A 19,663-nucleotide genomic window follows, 5' to 3' on the forward strand; every position below is an offset into this window, starting at 1 on the left:
TACATAAAAGTTTAGATTTTAAATGAAATTTTAAAAATGGAATGAAAGTTAACATTGGTAATATATGTGAAAGGTGAAATGAAGAAATGCGATATTCAGTTTTGGAAAATCAATGGGTCTTAGTTTTAAGAAATGAAAAATACAGGTAGTCCTCAACTTACAACCACAATTGAGCCCAAAATTTATGCTGCTAAGTGAGAAATTTGTTAAATGAGCTTTGTCCAATTTTATAACTTTTCTTGCCACATTTGTTAAATGAATCACTGCAGTTGTTAAATTAGTTACATGGTTGTTAAGTAAATCTGGTTTCCCCATTGACTTTGCTTGTCAGAAGATTGTAAAAGGTAACCTTCCCTGACCCCAGGACACTGCAACCATCATAAATGTAAATCAGTTGTCAAGCATCTGAATGTAAATCACATGACGATGGGATGCTACAACAGTCATATGTGTGTTGCAACAGTCAAATGGTCATGTCACTTTTTAAAGTGCCTTTGTAACTTCAAACAGTCACTAAGTGAACTGTTCAAAATAAAGGGCTACCTATATAACTCTTCTGACTTAAAAAAAATGTTTCATTTTTATTACATGCTTCAGAGAATGTTTATAAAAGATGGGAAATCAAATTGTTTATACTGATATTGTAAGAAAATTGAGGATTCTCTGATTCATAACATGGTCATATCCAATCACGGCTTCTTTTTGGTTTAAAGTCATTATACATAGGAATATAGCTGTAGGAAAAATCTAGCATAAACCTATAATAAATATTCTCAAAATATACCATTTGCACAATATGTGTGTGTGTGTGTTGTATTTGTGCTGATAAATAATTTTTTGGGCATACCAGGGGTTGTAACACAATTACATATATATGCTGGTCTTGTTGTATTCAGGTCTTTTCCTGTGTAAGATTGAGATTGTCTTGGCAACGTTTCGGCGAGGTCTCACTCGCCATCCTCAGGCTGGTGTTTTTGGCTGAAAGCGTGGCCATCTTTCTATAAATCTTGGTGGGGAGTGTGTGGAGTGCTGGCTTTGTTTCAGTAAGTGGATTGATTGGATGTGTGGCTGTATCATGATTGGTAGATTGGTACTGATTGGTGCTGGCTGTGGGTCCGTTGTTGTTTTGTTTTGTAACGACCTGGGTGGTGGGTAGGCCTTGTTTGTTTATCAGGGCTGGTTTCCAGATGTCTGGTAGGCGGGAGGTATCGTCATGTTTATTCATGTTGTGGGGGTGTTTCTCTATTTCGATAGCTTCCATAATTATTCTCTTGTTGAAGTGTTCAGTTTTGGAGATTAACTTGGTTCCTTCAAAATTAATTTCATGTCCTGTAGCTTTAAGGTGCTGGAAAAGGGATGAAGTTTTTTTTTTTACTGCGGTCTTGTGTTCTGCGATGCATGCATTTATTCTCCTGTTCGTTTGTCCTATGTATGTTGCACGGCAAATTTTGCATGGTATTTCGTAGACTCCTTGGTTTTCTAGCTTGGTCTTGTCTTTGGGGTTTCTTAAGATATTGGCAATTTTTTGATCAGTGTTGAAGGCTGTCTTGATATTGTGTTTGTGGAGAATTTTGCTATTTTACTTGTGGTGCCTTTGATGTAAGGGAGGAGGGTGATGCCATTGTCCTGTTCTATGTCTCGGTTTTTTGGGGGGAGTCTCCCTTTGGATTAGGTTGGTAGTTGTTTTTATTTGGAATCCTTTGGGGATTAATACGTTTGTGAGAGTGTGTAATTCAATTTTTACGCCTGGCCTTTGCAGGCTAGGCGTTTGGTTCTGGAGATGAGGGTCTTGGCTACAGAATTGATCTGTGCAGGGTTGCATCAAAGGCACCACAGATAAAATCAGCAAAATTCTCCAGAAACACAATATCAAGAGTCCCACCCATCACCCAGGCCGTTACAACACAAAACAACAACGGACCCACAGCCAATCTACCAATCTACCAATCATGATACAGCCACACATCCAGTCAATCCACATACTGAAACAAAGCCAGCACTCCACACAATCCCACCAAGATTTATAGAAAGACGGCAACTTCTATACACACACACACATACACACATATACATATATACATACATTCACATATATACATACACACACACACACGAGAATGTGATGGTGTAGGATTAATCACCCTTGACAGAGAATGGATTTTTCCACACTATGCTGTTATATAGTCACACAAAGGTGCCTAACCATGCTATTGCAACATGTTTGTGTCTTAAAGAGATGTTTTCTGTTGATATACACCTAGATTCCTCATGACTTCTGGGCCGAAGGGAGCAATCAATAAGAAGTAAGTTTCCTCTTCATATGTGGACAGCCATAGAACCACAATGGAGTTCACACAATGGTGCCATCTCCTTACAGGAATTTAAAACAGTAAATTGTAAAAAAAAGTACAACAAATTGCTTGTTGATAGCAGCAATGTTCACTATTAATATATCAATGGTGACCAAATTAGCAATCCATAGCCATCTTAGCTTTCTTTCCTATTTTAAATAGACTTTCTCAAGACTAGCACTGTCTCAAGAGAACAATGCCTCTGCTTTTTAAACATAGATCTAGCATTCTTTTTTTTTTAAGTGCTAAACCTATGTTTACAAAACGGATTTAGTAGTTTTTTTCAAAAGAATATGAAGTGCTGTGTTAGACTTAACAAATGCTTCGGAAACTACCAGTTATGCATTATATGGACAGATGCCTTTGCGGAAGCCAGATGTCAGTGGATACTCACAGTAACACAAGAAGCATACACATAGCAGTGTAGAGTGTCCAATAGGAGCTGAACAGATTCCAGTTCTCACCATGTAACCAGTTGTTGATGAAGTATGTTAGATTGTACCCATGTCAAAAACCGCATTGGGGATAGAGAAAAAAACATTAAAATGTCAATTTCGAGTGAACAGTTAATGACAAAATTCCTCAGCAGGAATGGAGATGAAAAGAAAGGATCATCCTGTGGACATGACATAAAAAATAATCACCTTATATGGGAATCAAAATGATTATTTCCACCATGATTAGGAAATGTGAGTTTAAATACAATGGTATGAAGACACGGCGTAACGTTTCTTAGGGCATTCTCATGCTGCAATTAGAATATGTGCGGATGATTCATATAATGGCAAACCTATCTCATATATTTGTACCATGGACACACATACCACAAACAGAGGTCTTTTTCTTGAAAATAAATTGTTTTTAAAAAGTCCCATCATCTTAAAGGAAAATGTTCTCAAATTCTCAGAAGAAAATGCTCCGAAGCTCTTACTGAGTTTTATATTGACTAATATAAAATTGCTTCAGTAAACATGAAAATAAAAAATTTGGGGGAGAAGAAGAATACCTCAAGATTGAAATGCTGCATCTTCTGTTTTTAAAAACTGTCACATCTCAGTTTTTTCACCCTATTGCAAATGCAAATGAAAACCTAAAAATCAGCAATATTTTCTACAGTATATGAAGTAGGGGACTGAGCCAATGGTAATATACAGCAGAAAAAGGTAACTTAAAACTTTTTAATGTAGCTGATTTGAATGACAGTTCCCATAATCTCTTATCGTTGGTCATGTGATTAGAGTTTATATGAATTATAAGCCATACTGGGCCTGTCTTCACATAATATACACCAACTGGCCAACAATTTAGTAGGAAAGTCAAGGCTTCAGTGATCAGACTGATGCCAAAAGTGACAGAGCCATATAACACCAATGGGTGAAGTTAACATGTATTTGGGGGGAGGGTAAGGGAAGGATACTGCTTTGTATGTGTTTGTATCTGAATGTTTTAATCTTCCAGCTTTATTTTTACTCATAGGTTTTTGCAATAATAATTAGATCTATTTTGAAGAATTGTGAGAAAAGTGTGTGCATTATCCAACACATTCATATGGAGAATACTGAATATTGAGTCTAATGATCTGGCTCCAGGGTTACTTTCTATTAAATTTAGAATATTTTGCAGAAAAACACAACTGAATAAAGTTACCAATACTCAGAACATTTGTTTAAAATATATATTTCTACTAGTTTCTATTCACAGATGCAGCTGCTCAGCAGATACTAATGTTAAAAGGCAATAGGGAGCAAGAGTGGCACCTCCTCATGATTTAGCTGAAAGACCATTCCTTAAAACACACTTGTTTCAGTTGGGCTGAGCTTTATGTGCCATCTATGGCATTAACTAATAGAAAAACAGGTGTGGGGAAGAACATCATAACAAATATTCCAAGAATAAAGATTTATGACTATGGGAAGAAAGTTGTAACTAATTTGTCATCATTTGGTGATCTGTCCTTTCACTTTCTTAATTCTCTTCTTCATATTCTCTTACTTGTGGAACAAATATGCTGTGCTAACAGTTTCAGAGGAGATGTTTTGCAACCTTTGTGTCATTTCCAACCAACTACATCCCTAAATTCACCCATAACTAGTTCAATTTTAAAATAATGTTTTTTCATCATTTAATAACACAAAAAATGATCCATGAAGTTTTATTTATAGTCTTGGTTAAGTTGCGGTCAGGGACTGGCAACTGCTGTGTTCTCATTGTTCTGTTGTAGAGAACCATAGAGAAGAACTTAAGAAAATTATTACATAAAGAGAGGTAAAACAAATCTTGAGAAGCAAAATAGTATTCAGGAAAGACTCAGGAAAAATCCTTCATTATTCACTGAGTTCTAACAGGGAAGAAAGGTAAAACGCAATCAGGCCTGAGAGATTTTCTTACTACAACCTATCTCAATAAATTATAGTTCTAATCTTCCTTTAGTTGCTGTGACAGTCCCTTCTCTTCAGTCACTGGGCACTGTTTTCCTTGGCCATTTTGCATGGATTGCAGAAGAGACTGGATATCTAATTTCCATAGAAGCAACTGCTAGCATAATGCTTGACTTCCACATCACAGAACACCAGGCAGACACTGTATTGATTCCTTATACACACTGGGAGATTATAGACTTCTTATAAAGTACAGGTTCAGCAATCTTTAAAGAGACTTCTGACTTGTTTTGGGGGGTAAAGGATTATTAGTCAATTTAAACTTGGAAAGTAGTTGTCTCTGGTTTTCTCCCAAAAGAATATATTTCTGCTATCAAGGTCCTTCATACAACCATGCTTCCTACTGTTTCCCTTTCTTTCATGGAGAAATGACATGTTCTCTATTCCATTACCACTTTGCTTACTTTGCTGATGACACCAAGATGGCAGGAATAGCTAACACTCCAGAAGATAGGCTAAAAATAGAGAAAGATCTTGACAAACTTGAACATTGGGCACTATCTAATAAAATGAAATTCAATGGTGAAAAGAGTAAGGTTCTACATTTAGGCAACAAAAACGAAATAGGTGGTACCTTGCTCAAGAGTAGTAACTGTGAAAGGGATCTTGGAGTCCCAGTGGACAACCATTTAAATATGAGCCAGCAGTGTGCAGCAGCTGCCAAAAAAGCCAACACAGTTCTAGGCTGTATAAACAGAGGGATAGAATCAAGATTACATGAAGTGTTAATACCACTTTATAATGCCTTGGTAAGGCTACACTTGGAATACGGCATTCAGTTTTGGTCACTACGATGTAGAAAAGATGTGGAGACTCTAGAAAGAGTGCAGAGAAGAGCAACAAAGATGATTAGGAGACTGGAGACTAAAACATATGAAGAACGGTTGCAGGAACTGGGTATGTTTAGTTTAATACAAAGAAGGACTAGGGGAGACATGATAACAGTGTTCCAATATCTTAAGGGTTGCCACAAAGAAGAGTCAAACTATTTTCCAAGGCACCTGAGGGTAGAACAAGAAGCAATGGGTGGAAACTAATCAAGGAGAGAAGCAACTTAGAACTGAGGAAAAATTTCCTGACAGTTGGAACAATTAATCAGCGGAACAGCTTGCCTCCAGAAGTTGTGAATGCCTCAACACTGGAAGTCTTTAAGAAGACGTTGGATAGCCATTTGTCTGAAACGGTATAGGGTTTCCTGCCTAGGCAGGGGGTTGGACTAGAAGACCTCCAAGGTCCCTTCCAACTCTGCTATTGTATCGTATTGTACTTCATAGGATAATATACTGCATGCTGTAGCCTCAGCACATTCCCTATATTTCTTTGCAACTCTTATATATTTGGGATATGTTTAATCTGGGATGAAATTGACAAGAGTGATGATAGTTGTTCCTTCTAGCTAGGTAAAGCCCTGCCCAAAATTGGCTGACAGATAGAGTTGCAGAGGCTTGGTCAGGTCTGAATTGGGAGGCAGGTATCTTGATGTGCTGTTGAAGTTCCCTTCTGCTTTATCTTTCAACCTCTTCCAATCCTTTGTTCTAGGCATAGCCCACCAAGGGTCAAGTCTTTTGCCTCACAAAAGGAGAGTAGTTAGTGGATGTTTTCCCTACTAGCTAGTGATAGGTGAGAGGAAAAAAGAAGTTAGGGAAATCCACCAATTACTGCCCTTAAATTGTACCACAGTAAAGCTATGAGAATAGGACTACTCCAAAGCCTCATTACTGAGGTAGATTAGAGTTTGGCCATGGGAACAGTGCAAATTATGCTGGCATACTTTTCTGCCAACTCAAGCACTAAAGGAACGCACATTAATGCAACCACGAGGAAGAGCCCCTACAGGCAAATTTGTGGAAACTACTAAGAAATGTTCTGCAGTTTGTTAAGATTCTACATCAGCTTTTCACTAAAGATTAAAATTTATTTCACTATGAATTGTTTGGAGCTTTTTGCATTTAAAAAGTACTTACTCCTTAACAATGACCTTATAAACTAGGTTAGATGGAGCAATGGTAACTTGTTATATCATCCACTGACTTTGCAGAGTGATTACAGATAAAAAGAAAAATATCAGAGAGCACCGGTGCCTAACTGGAAACCATTCTGCAGTTAAGATACATAGAGAAAGAGAATGAAAATGAGCAACTATTACGTTAAATGACCAGCTGATATCTGCCTTTTCATGAAGCAAAAATTTAATTGTTCGTTTTTGCAAAAGGAATGAGTCTAGACCATTTTTCTGCAGCTTATTTCTCAAGAATGGAGACAAGGGGAAACCCCATGCTGACAATGTACTGATAGTAAATGAGATTAAATAAGCATGGCAACTCACTGTCAGCTCCCTGCCTTCCCCCTGGTGTAATTCAATTCGAGCACAAGCAGTGATAGGAATGCACAGGGGCTGCCTCTGTCACCCCTGCTGAGGCTCGGAATCTTTTAACATCTAAATAAAAGTTTAACTCAAGCATTTTTATACTCCTGCCAGCGGGATTGGCAAACTGGCATTGGGCACATTAATGTTAATATTCATAGTGGCAGATTTCTCTCCATGTCCCAGGCTTGCTATGGTAATTATAAATGTGTGCTGCAAAATGACATTTAAATTTGCAGGCCTCAACACAAGGGGCATGGGGATAGAATTCAATAAAGTAGTCGGCAGTAATGCAAACCTGGTCCTTCCAAGAGGGAAGCCAAAAGAGGCTGAGACTGAGTTTGAGCTTGGCCAATGTTGACAGAAATCCAAAATTGTTTTGTTTTAATTGTGGAACAGGGTGGGTTTCTGCTCAGGAGTGGGCCTCTAGTAATATTCGTACAGTGCTCTGTTGTGATTAGTGCAAACATCAGGCTGAGCTAGTTAACATCTGGAGGCCATTGTCCAGCCTTGACTTGTAAAAGAAGAGATCTGACTTCCCAAGACCCGCTAAGAAAGTGTGGGAACAAAATGAAACGATACAGCTAGGTCTGAAGTAGCATTGCAGTATAACTTTAATAATTCTTGTAATGAACACACAGTTCCTATAAAATAGGGTAGGCTACAAGCCAATCCTTGTGCTAATGCTTCCTATTTATCAGTGTCACCAATTGTTTTATAAAGTATCTCACCATGAACAGCCTAGCAAGTTAGGCTTATAGTATACAGACAGTGAAAAAACAATTTGTATGAGATTCTTTTAAACATTTTGAAATGTTCATATCTTGTTAGCATATGTGAAGTATCAAAACACTTGAAGAAGATCACCCTATTGCTACGTAGAACAAAAAACAAAAACAAAAACAGTAATGGAAATGCAACAGCTCCTCTGCTGTATCACACCGCTGCCCATAGGATTTTCCAGGAATATGCACTTCATGATGATTTCTAGAATACTGTATTGTCTGTATTGTCTTTACAGATTTCATTCTGGATTCAGGTCTGACAAACGGGTGAACAGAAAACTTTTGAGACTTCTCAATACAATTGATTAATGTTTTTAAAATGGTCCCATACAATTTGTAATCATCTGCAACCATCTATTTGACAAATCCCAGTAGGTATTCACAAATATCTATAGCCAAAAGTGTGTGTGTGTGTGTGTGTGTGTGTGTGTGTGTGTGTGAGAGAGAGAGAGAGAGAGAGAGAGAGAGAGAGAGATGTCTCATTTTGTGAGGAAGTATGAAAGTTTTTTTTCCTTTTTCATTTCACAGCACTGTAAAGTATGAGGACAATACTTTCAGCAACTGACATATTGAATGATTGGCAAATAGAAAGATTGATGATGCAGCAGACCTCATCTCTGTGCTTTGCCCAACATGGGTGGGGAAATTTAGGGCATGACTGAATCCTTGGGGGAAGGGAAGCATTAATTGAAGAGTTATAGTATTAATTATACTACAACCTGCAACTATATTTAGAACTATTGTGAAAAGTGCTTAATTAAAAAATATTATCCATACTATCCTTCCTAAATCAATGCTGTTTCCTTGTGACTCTGTAACAATTGCTTTTTCCAACTAATTAATTAATTTGAAATATTTAATTATTCATTTGCAAATGGAAAAAAAATGTTTCCCAACATTTACTAATTACATGGAAAGGCAGGGTGCTAGCAATTTATTTTCTTGAATGCATGTTGAATGAGGCAATTTCCACATTAGTACTGATTTCTAGAATCAGTAGCAAGAGTGAGCTGTTTGAGGGAGGGGATTATCCATGGGCTTGTTAGAGGAAGAACTGATCGGTTATGTTATTGCCTCAACAAGGCATAAGTCCCCTTGCTTATTTCAAAGATAGTAGAAACAAAGACAAATGAAGGTTGACTTCAAATTGGTATGTGAAGGATTTGTGTGATGAAAAAGGAATGAAAATTGTGCTTTATGAAAGTTTCTCCAATTTACATGGCGGATGATTCTGGGAAGATGAATGGGTGGTTGTGCAAATTTTCTCTTACAGTAGTTTAGTCTTCTTCTGGTGGACTTTCATTGTCATCGTATCTAGACAGAACTGCTTTTCATTTGGAGGTAAGGTTTTGCACATCTGAAAGCCATTGGTTGGGAAATACTTATGTAGTTCCCATATTATTAATAGTTGATTGTAATTATGATAACAAATCTGAACCAGGATATATAATATATAATATTATAATACATATATATTAGGTTAATTTTATATTAGAAATCTATTGTCTTACATCAAAGGATTACTGAGAACAAATATGAATGAAAATTGGTCAGTCTGTCCTTTTTTTGTTTCATACTTGGATGGTTTAATTGGCTTGAAGTCTTTATTTTTCAGCACATTATTTCAGCTTTTCTTTTTAAAATAATTTCCCCACCTTTCTGTTCTGTACCTGCTATAGCCTTGCAAGAAGATATTCCAGTCAAACTCATGCTTTTTCATCAAATTGTTCCTTTTATAAAACCTGCATTAGTTTGATATTTGGTGAGAATGCTGTAATAGCAGTGATTCAGTCAGTGGCAAGAGGGACATATATAGAAAGTGGGTTTTTTAAAAATCCGTTTAGTATGAAAATCTGAAACTTGCAACAAAGTCACTGACCAGTTGAACTTTTTCAGCTCCACTTTACAAAAGTCATTTGTTCTCATACTTAGTTTCCCTGTAAAGAGAGCAGTTTCCAGAATTTTTCACACTCTTCTTTCCATGGCTCTAATGTTCAATCTTGAATATAGGCAGTGACTTACATATCTCAGGAAATCCTTAGTTATGAAAATAGAATTAAGCATTATATATCTTGCTTGGGGAGAAAGGAAAGTTTCTATCTCTCTAATAAAAGAGCTGAGCATGGGGTAGTCTGGGGGAATTTGCACAAATGAACTCTTATGTTTGGCTGCTGCAGTTGTGCCTCATGCTCACCTTGAGACACATTTGCAAGGATTTATGTCTACCCCCAGAGTTTTCCAGAATCATAAAACTCTAAAATGAAAATAGTTCAGTGAAGGAAGAAAAGAATAGGGAAGGAAAAATTTGACAACATGGATGAATTGGCATATTAAGAGAGACTGCTTAGCAAAACAAGAAGGAACCCCTTCTGGTAAAAGATTCATACTTTAAAAGCTAGGAAAATGGCCACTGGGGACATGCTCAGTAGCACTTTTATATAGTTATGGGGGAGGGGAGGATTGATTCACTATAAATTAGGTGGAGCAGTGCCAAGTTTCCAACACAGTTCTGGTATCCTTTCTAATCAATTGGCATCATGCTCCAGAAGGTAGAATTTATTACCCTCTAGCATTGGGGAAGGTGATGCTGGTTCTTTTGATCACTCTAACAAGTTCCAAAGTAATTTTGAAAGTTTCACAAGCTTGGTTTATTAATGCATTTGGCAAAGTTTCATCATAATCATCATTATTTTTTTTGTCATTACCATAGGACAGGCACCAAACCACCATATTCTTAAAGTTCGTTTGCCAGTCAGATCCCTAAACTTTACCTTCAGTTTTCTTTTATAATTATGTTTCAATGGCTAATTACTACTTTTTTGCTGCACAATCTATACTTTGCTTGTTTTTTCTTTGTGCTATTTACTGTATGCAATTTCTATTCTGTTTCAGAAAAGCTGAATATTCTCCATGGAAATTTCATTATTTTTTAAGTCATGCTTACTTATTTCATATCCATAGGCAAATAATATTATATAATAAACAATGTCATCATGCAAATGGTGAAATTGATAATACCAACATGTACATGTCATTTTGATTTCACTCCAATTTGCTATAGATAGCATTACAAATATCTTCTCTATTAATTCTGTTCTCCATCTTCTCATCCTCAAAATTTTCTATTTTTAATTTATTTTTTTCACCTTGTTTTCCTAATTTTTTATTCATCCTTTTTATTTTGTCCAAAGCTTTATTCACCTTTTCCTATAATACATTCCTCCCTACCCCCATTTCTCTTTTCTTTATTTTATCAGAATTTCTTATATTTTCTTGTTTGACCCAGTTTCTTTTCTGATTTGCATTTCTTTTTTAATTAAACTAAAATATTTTTTGTTTCAGTTCCATTCTCTTTCCACTTTTCCCTGTTGCCTAAATTTTATATGAGGGCTTTGAATAAATTTGGAAACACCTGCAGACCTGTATAATTGTGTGAAGTTAGTAGGTTTTAAGAATAAATAAGGTGTGTGTTTGTGTATATATGTGTGTTTCTTGAGTCTGCTGCTCTTTGTTTGATACAGATGCAAAGCTACTGCTTTTCTTTCAATGCTTTAGCTCTGCTAGGTTTGCAGATGATCTGTTTTCTTGATGGCAAGATTCACATTGTCTCTTGCATCCTAATCTCTAACTGCACCAGAATGCCATCTTTTACTTTTAGAGACTTGAAAAATGATAAAGAAATTATGCCAAGATGGTTTGGATACTTCTTTTTACATCAAAGATTCCCATCATAGTAACATGAATGAAAGGTGACTACCTATCTGGTTTTTATGAAAACTTTGAATTAACAGGCATTCGGTAGAAAGGATGTCCCCCCTTGTTCACAACTGCTGTTTAAATCAGAGAGTATATCAATCTAAATCCATTCTATCACTGAGCTTTCACTGTATTTCTGTATACAGAGTACCTGACTAATAACTTCTTCAGCATAAGTTACCTAGTCAGATAACAAAATGCCTGCCAGCAAACAACCAGGCTTAGAGAATATCAACAATTAAACTGAAGCTACCTATATTCTCTTTTATTGTTACATTACTTTTTGTCAGTTAAAAAAATCATTGATTGGTTTACTCATGTTTTCACTGAGGTAGATGAATGTAAAGATGATGCCAAATTTATCGTTTTATAATCTTTCTTAGGGATGGGTGAACAGAAATCCTGAGGTATGGAAGTGGCCTTGATGTCTTGTGTATTAGCTTTGAAAATTGAATTCTTTCCTCAATTTAAAAAAAAATGGACCCATATATTTTCATCTCTTCCCAAGGGTGATTTTGTTTCTCTTCTTTCTAAACATTTCTCCTTTAAAATATGAAGAGAAAAAATTATACCAATACAGGTTTTTGTTTCATTGTTAATCTGCGTTAAATTTGAACACTTTATGTGAACCTTCAATCCTCCCCCACGAGTTTGTATTTTCTCATATTTCTTATATTCTTATTAAATTTCTTATTTCTACTGCTGTTTCTTATCACTGTTCTTTTTTCTCTCATGATCTCACAAGTATATAGCTCTCTTGGTCTAAATATTTGTCTGGTCTCTTTAGTTCCACTTAAATAAATTATTAAAAGCTAATACTTTTTACCTTGTCTTTCCCCTTGATATTCATTTTATTATATTTTGCTTTCCTACTTCAAAGTTATTTATTATATTAACACTATTTCCTTTTTCTTTAACTTTCCCTCCTTCCCTCAGTTAAAATTTCCTCTTACCTTCCAGCACACATAACTTGAAAATCACAATGGCTGTAGAACCTGCCATAAATACATTTTGGGAAGAATGGATTTTAGAAATCGGAGAATACATCATATGCGACGTGAAGAAGCCAAGGTGCAATAACTCAAAACAACCATTAGAATCTGTTGTTAATTCTGATTATTTATTTACTTAAAGGCCTGCCCAACTCATAAAACCGTAATTCCATGCAGCATACAGCAACTAAAGCTGTATTACCAAATGCCCCATATCAAAGCAACCAGAAATCAACAACAACAAAGCACCTATCTCTTGGACAAACTCTCCAAACATTCTGGCCCCAATGCCAAGTCTTCAAAGACTTCCTGAAGGTTAACAGGGTCAGGCTTGTAAATCCTTTTTCCTGGACAATGATGTAGCTTTACATGTGGAAATAAATGTTAATTAGAATTCATTCTAAATCCTGGAATTCTTGTGTTCTGAGTATTTTTTTAAATTACAATATTTGCAATGAAAAAGAAGAAAAAAGGAAAAATGTATGTGAATATTTACCATTTTGAGTTATTCAGTCTTGCGTATGTTCATATACTATAGAATCAGTTTGTTTACCTCTGAAGAGGAAAATTATAGATTAAGCGCATAGAGTAATACAAGCAAATCTACTTTCTAAACACACCTCCAAATTGAGACCAATAGGATATTTGCTATTGTATAAGAAACCAAGCATTCTATCAATGAGAGTGTCATATAATGGTCATTTATTTGGCCATTATGCTTTACATTATAATGTAGTATGATGAGTACACTTTTATTGCTTTAATTTTTTGCATATGTGTAGTCTTTGACTTACAATCACCATTAAACATGGAATTTAGCTCATATGTCATTGCAGTCATCAAATGAAATACCCAGATGACAACCTTGCTCAACGACTGCAATCCTTGCTTTCCTCATTGCAGTTGTTAAGCAGGTGGAGCAAAAGAGCAAGACATCCATTTCTCCAGTCCAGTGCTGCAGTTCATCTGCCCTTCATGGAGAGGAATTCCATCAAGCAGGAGTTTGTGTCATTGAGCAATCTCTGGATGTCAGCTACAAACACCCCATGCTGCAAATGTTCTGTGCCAAAATCTTGCTTGGATTTTGGGAGAGACTCTTTCAGCCAGCCTCCTGAAAAGTAAAATGCTTCTTGGCAGAGAGACTCTGATCTATGTGTGGCAAAATCAATCTGGCAGGCAGTGCTTAAAGAGAATGTTTATAAGATGATGTATCCTTGATATTTGTCCGCAGAGAAATTGTCTAGAATGTGTAAAGGTACTTGGAAATTTTTGCTGGAAATGTGTACAACACGAAGAGACATTTCATCATGTTTGGTGGACATGTAAAAAGGCCAAAATAATTAATTCAGAAAAGGTTAAAGGTTAAAGTACAATTGAAACCATAAATGTATTGTGTGGGACTAAGGGACAGGAGCTAGAAAAAGTTATAGAACTTTGTTTTAATATGTGACAATTGCACCAAGGCTATTATATACACAGAAATGGAAAGTCTCAATTATACCAACACAGAGAAATGGTTGATAGATGGAACTTATGGAGAAGGTTAATGAACCTTTTTGAAGAGAGAAAAACAATATTCACATTTATTATTGACTGGAAATTCTTAAGACTTTCTATGAAACAGAAAAGCGCACTTTTCATTAGTGGTTTTGATGAGTGGGGGAGGGGGGAATGGATAATAGAAAAAGATGAGGTTTCTTGTAAACATATAATAAGAGAGAAATTTGTAAATGTACTTGTAATTGCTGCAAAGAACATTCTTTCTATTCTTTCCTTTTTTATTCTTTCTGCACTTTTGCTTTTCTTCCTTTCTCCCTACCTGCCTGCCTCTGCTCTTTATTAGTTTTTGTTTTGTTTGTTTCCTAAAACTTTAATTAAAAATATTATAAAACACACAGATTTGAAAAACTACCACACACCAAAATAAAATAAAAGCTAACTATCACTTTAAAGATTTAAAGAATATAAAACAAGTTGCAGGCTTGCTGTTCTGTGAACTTAGTTATTTGCTTGCAAATATACTGAATTAGATAACTACATCGGTGCTAGTGAGTGTGGACTTTGTTCCCTGTTTATAGACAAGTTATATTTGCTGGATAGTTTGTTTGGCATTCCGCAAAGGTGAAAGAGTACTGAAATTGCCACAATGGAGGAATGGATAGCAAATGCTAGAATAGGTAGAAATGGCAAAACTGACGTATGGGACCAGGAAGAAAACAAATGCTGTTTAAAAGACTGGAAACTTATATGGACTTTTTTCTTTTTTCTTGAACATTTTTTCTTTTTTATCTTTAGGTTTGATACAAAATTTTAATAAATATCTATTTTTAAAACATTATTATGTAGGAATCCCTAAAATATTCTAGAGATGGCTGTTGGGACTGCAAAAAACTGTTTGAAATCTCACAGCAAATTCTGAGAGGCAATACACTGCACATGTGCCATGAACCAGATATCTGCCTTCTTTGCAACCTTCTAGGGATCCTCAAATTATTCATCATAGATCATGTCACCAGAGACATCTAGAATGGGCCCTGTTTTTTCTCTAAACTCTCACAGAAAAATTGAAAGAATTCACTGACTCTGTTTTTCTAGTTTTCTGCTAATTAACAAGAAATATAAGCAGAAGAGGCAACAGGTTATGTAAATGTCTGAGTGAGTGAGCATAAATCTCTAGTGAGAATGACTGAAAACCAAGGTCTGGCTCAGTGTGCCAGGATATCTTTTAAGTACATCTACAATATGTGTAGGATGCATCTTGAAGTAAGGTTATATTAGAGTATATTTATTTCATTAAATATCCAAAGCTCAATACCAATCTGATATCTGAAACAATTTTGTTGTATTTAAGTACAATGACAATAAAGATTATACTTATATTAATGCAATAATTTGTTTGATTCTTATTTTCAGTACCACAATTTCTTGTAATTTCACCTCAGAAGGTATACTGTAGAGTTTCATTTTTACTACTAAAATACTCAAATATCTGAAACTAAAGTGTTTTGGAACAACAGATATAGAATTCATATGAAATAGATCCTCAGCAATTCTCATTTATGTAGTTCACTGTGAAATGAATCCTTTCTTTCAGGGTCCAGGTTGGGTCCTTTTTGCAGAAAGACCCAGAAGAATCAAGTGAGAGGAATGTACAGAGTTTCTATATCAGTGAGATGGGCGACATAGAAATTTAATAAATAAATCTTTCCTGTAATGCATAGGCTGTCTGAAAATGTTCAGCCTTTTTGCAGAAAGTGGGATAGAATAATAGTGACCGGGATTACTTAGAAACCTTAGTCGGTGTTGCTCCTGATCCATAAAACAGAGGCCTTCATGGGGCCCTGTATAGTGGAGTCATCAGATTTTCATACCATGCTTCCTTTTCCATTTAATGGTACTATATATAATAGATTATTGATATATTACTAATTTGTCACATCTTGTTGATCCTTGGCATTTGGACCATTTATGGTTGGAATAAGCAAGTAAGATCTCATACTGGAATTTATATAAGAATCTACCATTTCTGGAAATTATCCACATTTCATGCTACGAGATTGTACTGAACCTAAGGGTGGATTGAGAAAAGCACTGATGACAAATCTAATTTTATATGACACCAAATTTCTTTTAAAGCTGTAAACAATATATTTCTATACTATTTCTTTACTACTCTTCCTCCCAAACTGCCCAAAGCAGTTTACAAAGAACAATTAAAAGAATCTTAAATGTAACCATCAACAATAAAACCAACAATCCTAAGAGTCAATAAAAATACAAAAATTAAAACAAGATTCTTTTTTTAAAAAAGCAATTAAAAAGGCAATTAAAAAAAAGTAAACTTGTCCTGGAGCAATTGCTATTCTACAAATGCCTTGGTGAACCAATATGTCTTCAATGGGCTTTCATTGAATCCATTTGTTGGTGCTTAAGGCAGCAGTTTTACACCATCTTTCTGAAAGTAAGTTCTGTTAAAACTACCAGTTTTGCCACAAAAATGTGTGGTTTATTGTATGACTAGATGAGTTTCTGAGTTATAATGCATCAAGAATTTCTAATCTAGCAACTCTCATTTTATTAAAAATGTGTGTGATTTTTAAAGAAAATAAAGCATAAAAACTGACTAGCTTAATTTAGCAGAAATTCTGAAGTATAATCAATGTAAGCCTGATTTTCATAGATGCTCTTGCATCTTTCAAGCCTGAGTTCCATAGATGCAAGTGAGCCAGATAACATGCTTCTAAGCTAATAAGAAAAGTATTTTTAAAACTCATTGCTGACTTAAATACCATTTTAATTATGCTGGCTTTTTCATATCTATGTTGATATCAGCATGGAAAAGTTGGTTGAGTAGTGCAAAGAGGAATCAATTATAGAATTTCCCCCCCTGTATTCCTTCCCTTCCAATCATGGAGGGGTTGGGGATCGGGGGCACCGTATTGCGGTGGTTCCGCTCCTACCTCTCTGGCCGGACGCAATGTGTGTTGACAGGGGAGCAGAGGTCGACCCCGAGGCCCCTCACTTGTGGGGTCCCACAGGGGTCGATCCTCTCGCCTCTCCTGTTCAACACATATATGAAACCGCTGGGCGAGATCATCCGTGGTTTTGGGGTGAGATATCATCTGTACGCTGATGACACTCAGCTGTATATTTCCACCCCAAACCACCCCAAACGAGGCTGTTGAAGTGATGTCCCGTTGTCTGGAAGCTGTGCGGGTCTGGATGGGTGACAACAGGGTCAAGCTCAACCCCTCCAAGACAGAGTGGCTGTGGCTTCCGGCACCCCGGTACAACCAGCACATTCCATCGCTGGCCATCGGGGATGAACAATTAGCCCCAGTGGAACAGGCACACAATTTGGGCGTCCTCCTTGATGTCCGGCTGGCTATGGAAGATCATGTGGCAGCCGTGGCGAGGGGGACGTTCCACCAGGTTCGCCTGGTGCGCCAATTGCGACCCCTTTTGGACCGGGAGGCCCTGCACACAGTCACTCACGCGCTGGTGACGTCTCGCCTGGACTACTGTAATGCTCTCTACATGGGGCTCCCCTTGAGGTGCACCCGGAGACTGCAGTTGGTCCAGAATGCAGCCGCGCGGGTAATTATGGGGAGATCGAGGTTCTCCCATATAACACCGCTCCTGCGCGAGCTGCACTGGCTTCCTGTGGCCTACCGGGTGCGCTTCAAGGTGTTAGTTACCATCTTCAAAGCACTCCATGGCATAGGGCCTAGTTACCTGCGGGATCATGTCCTGCCCCATACATCCCTGCGACCCATTCGCTCACACAGAGAGGGTCTCCTCCGGGTGCCGTCCTCTAGAGATTGTCAGAGGGCGGTGCCCAGGAGTAGGTCCTTCTCTGTGGCGGGCCCTACCCTTTGGAACGACCTCCCCCCAGACATTAGAACAACAACCGATCTCCGCTCCTTCCGCAGTAAACTGAAGACCCACCTGTTTCGGCTAGCCGGCCTGGCATAATTCGACAACTTTTCCACCCCTAGGTCATTTTTAATTGTCAATTTTAGTTTTTAAACTATTAATGTTATTGGGGTTTTAACCTTTTTCAGTATTGTAATTATTTATTTATTTTTTACCTCCTCTGTATAACACTGTGCTGACTGTTGCTTGTGTACGTCGCCCCGAGTCCCTGTGGGGAGAGGGGGCGACTAATAAGTTTAAATAAATAAATAAATAAATAAATAAATAAATAAATAAATAAATAAGTATGAAATGTATGCATTCAAAGTTTTCTTTGGCGAACAAAGGTCAAAAATACAGTCTTTAGGGCAGCAATGTAGTTGTCTGCAGCATTATATGGGTTAATCATTCCATTATGACAACTTGTAAACCAACATGAGCTTCTGGTCAGCTCTAATCTCAGACCTGAACACACACTCACTCACTCACACTCTCTCTCTCTCTCTCTCTCTCTCTCTCTCTCTCTCTCTCTCTCTCTCTCTCTCTCTCTCATCTTAATCAGAAATATATAAATCTATCTTGTGCTGCATTGTAAGAATTGTATTGCATTGTAATTGCATTGTAAGAAATGTAAGAATCACACAGCTTATCGATATAACCAATATGTACCTTACTGTTACGTTACTGTCATGAACGTAATTACCAGCCTCACCATTTAAGCTTTGTGAATTTGGTAGTAGTCATGAATAGATACAATACAATACAATAGTAGAGTTGAAAGGGACCTTGGAGGTCTTCTAGTCCAACCCCCTGCCTAGGCAGGAAACCCTATACTGTTTCAGACAGATGGCTATCCAACACCTTCTTAAAGACTTCCAGTGTTGGGGCATTCACAACTTCTGGAGGCAAGCTGTTCCACTGATTAATTGTTCTGTCAGGAAATTTCTCCTCAGTTCTAAGTTGCTTCTCTCCTTGATTAGTTTCCACCCATTGCTTCTTGTTCTACCCTCAGGTGCCTTGGAGAATAGTTTGACTCCCTCTTCTTTGTGGTGACCCCTGAGATATTGGAACACTGCTATCATGTCTCCCCTAGTCCTTCTTTCTCTTAAACTAAACATACCCAGTTCCTGCAACCGTTCTTCATATGTTTTACTCTCCGCTCCCCTAATCATCTTTGTTGCTCTTCTGCACTCTCTCCAGAGTCTCCACATCTTTTCTACATCGTGGAGACCAGAACTGGATGCAGTTTTCCAAGTGTGGCCTTACCAAGGCATTATAAAGTGGTAGTAACACTTCACCTAATCTTGATTCTATCCCTCTATTTATGCAGCCTAGAACTGTGTTGGCTTTTTTGGCAGCTGCTGCACATTGCTGGCTCATATTTAAATGGTTGTCCACTAGGACTCCAAGATCCCTTTCACAGTTACTACTACTGAGCAAGGTACCATCTATATTGTACCTGTGCATTCCGTTTTTGTTGCCTAAATGTAGAACCTTACTCTTTTCACCATTGAGTTTCATTTTATTAAATAGTGCCCAATGTTCAAGTTTGTCAAGATCC

At 37.0% G+C, this 19,663-nt stretch overlaps 1 protein-coding gene across 1 annotated transcript in view; it reads left to right on the forward strand.

Moving 5' to 3' along the window:
- SKAP1 (src kinase associated phosphoprotein 1) overlaps positions 1–19,663 on the forward strand; it is a 489,348-nt gene that overhangs the window by 361,776 nt on the left and 107,909 nt on the right. The gene's annotated exons all lie outside the window — the stretch shown is intronic.

This window comes from Natrix helvetica (genome assembly GCF_964273705.1).
Source record: "Natrix helvetica genome assembly, chromosome: Z".
NCBI lineage: Eukaryota > Metazoa > Chordata > Lepidosauria > Squamata > Natricidae > Natrix > Natrix helvetica.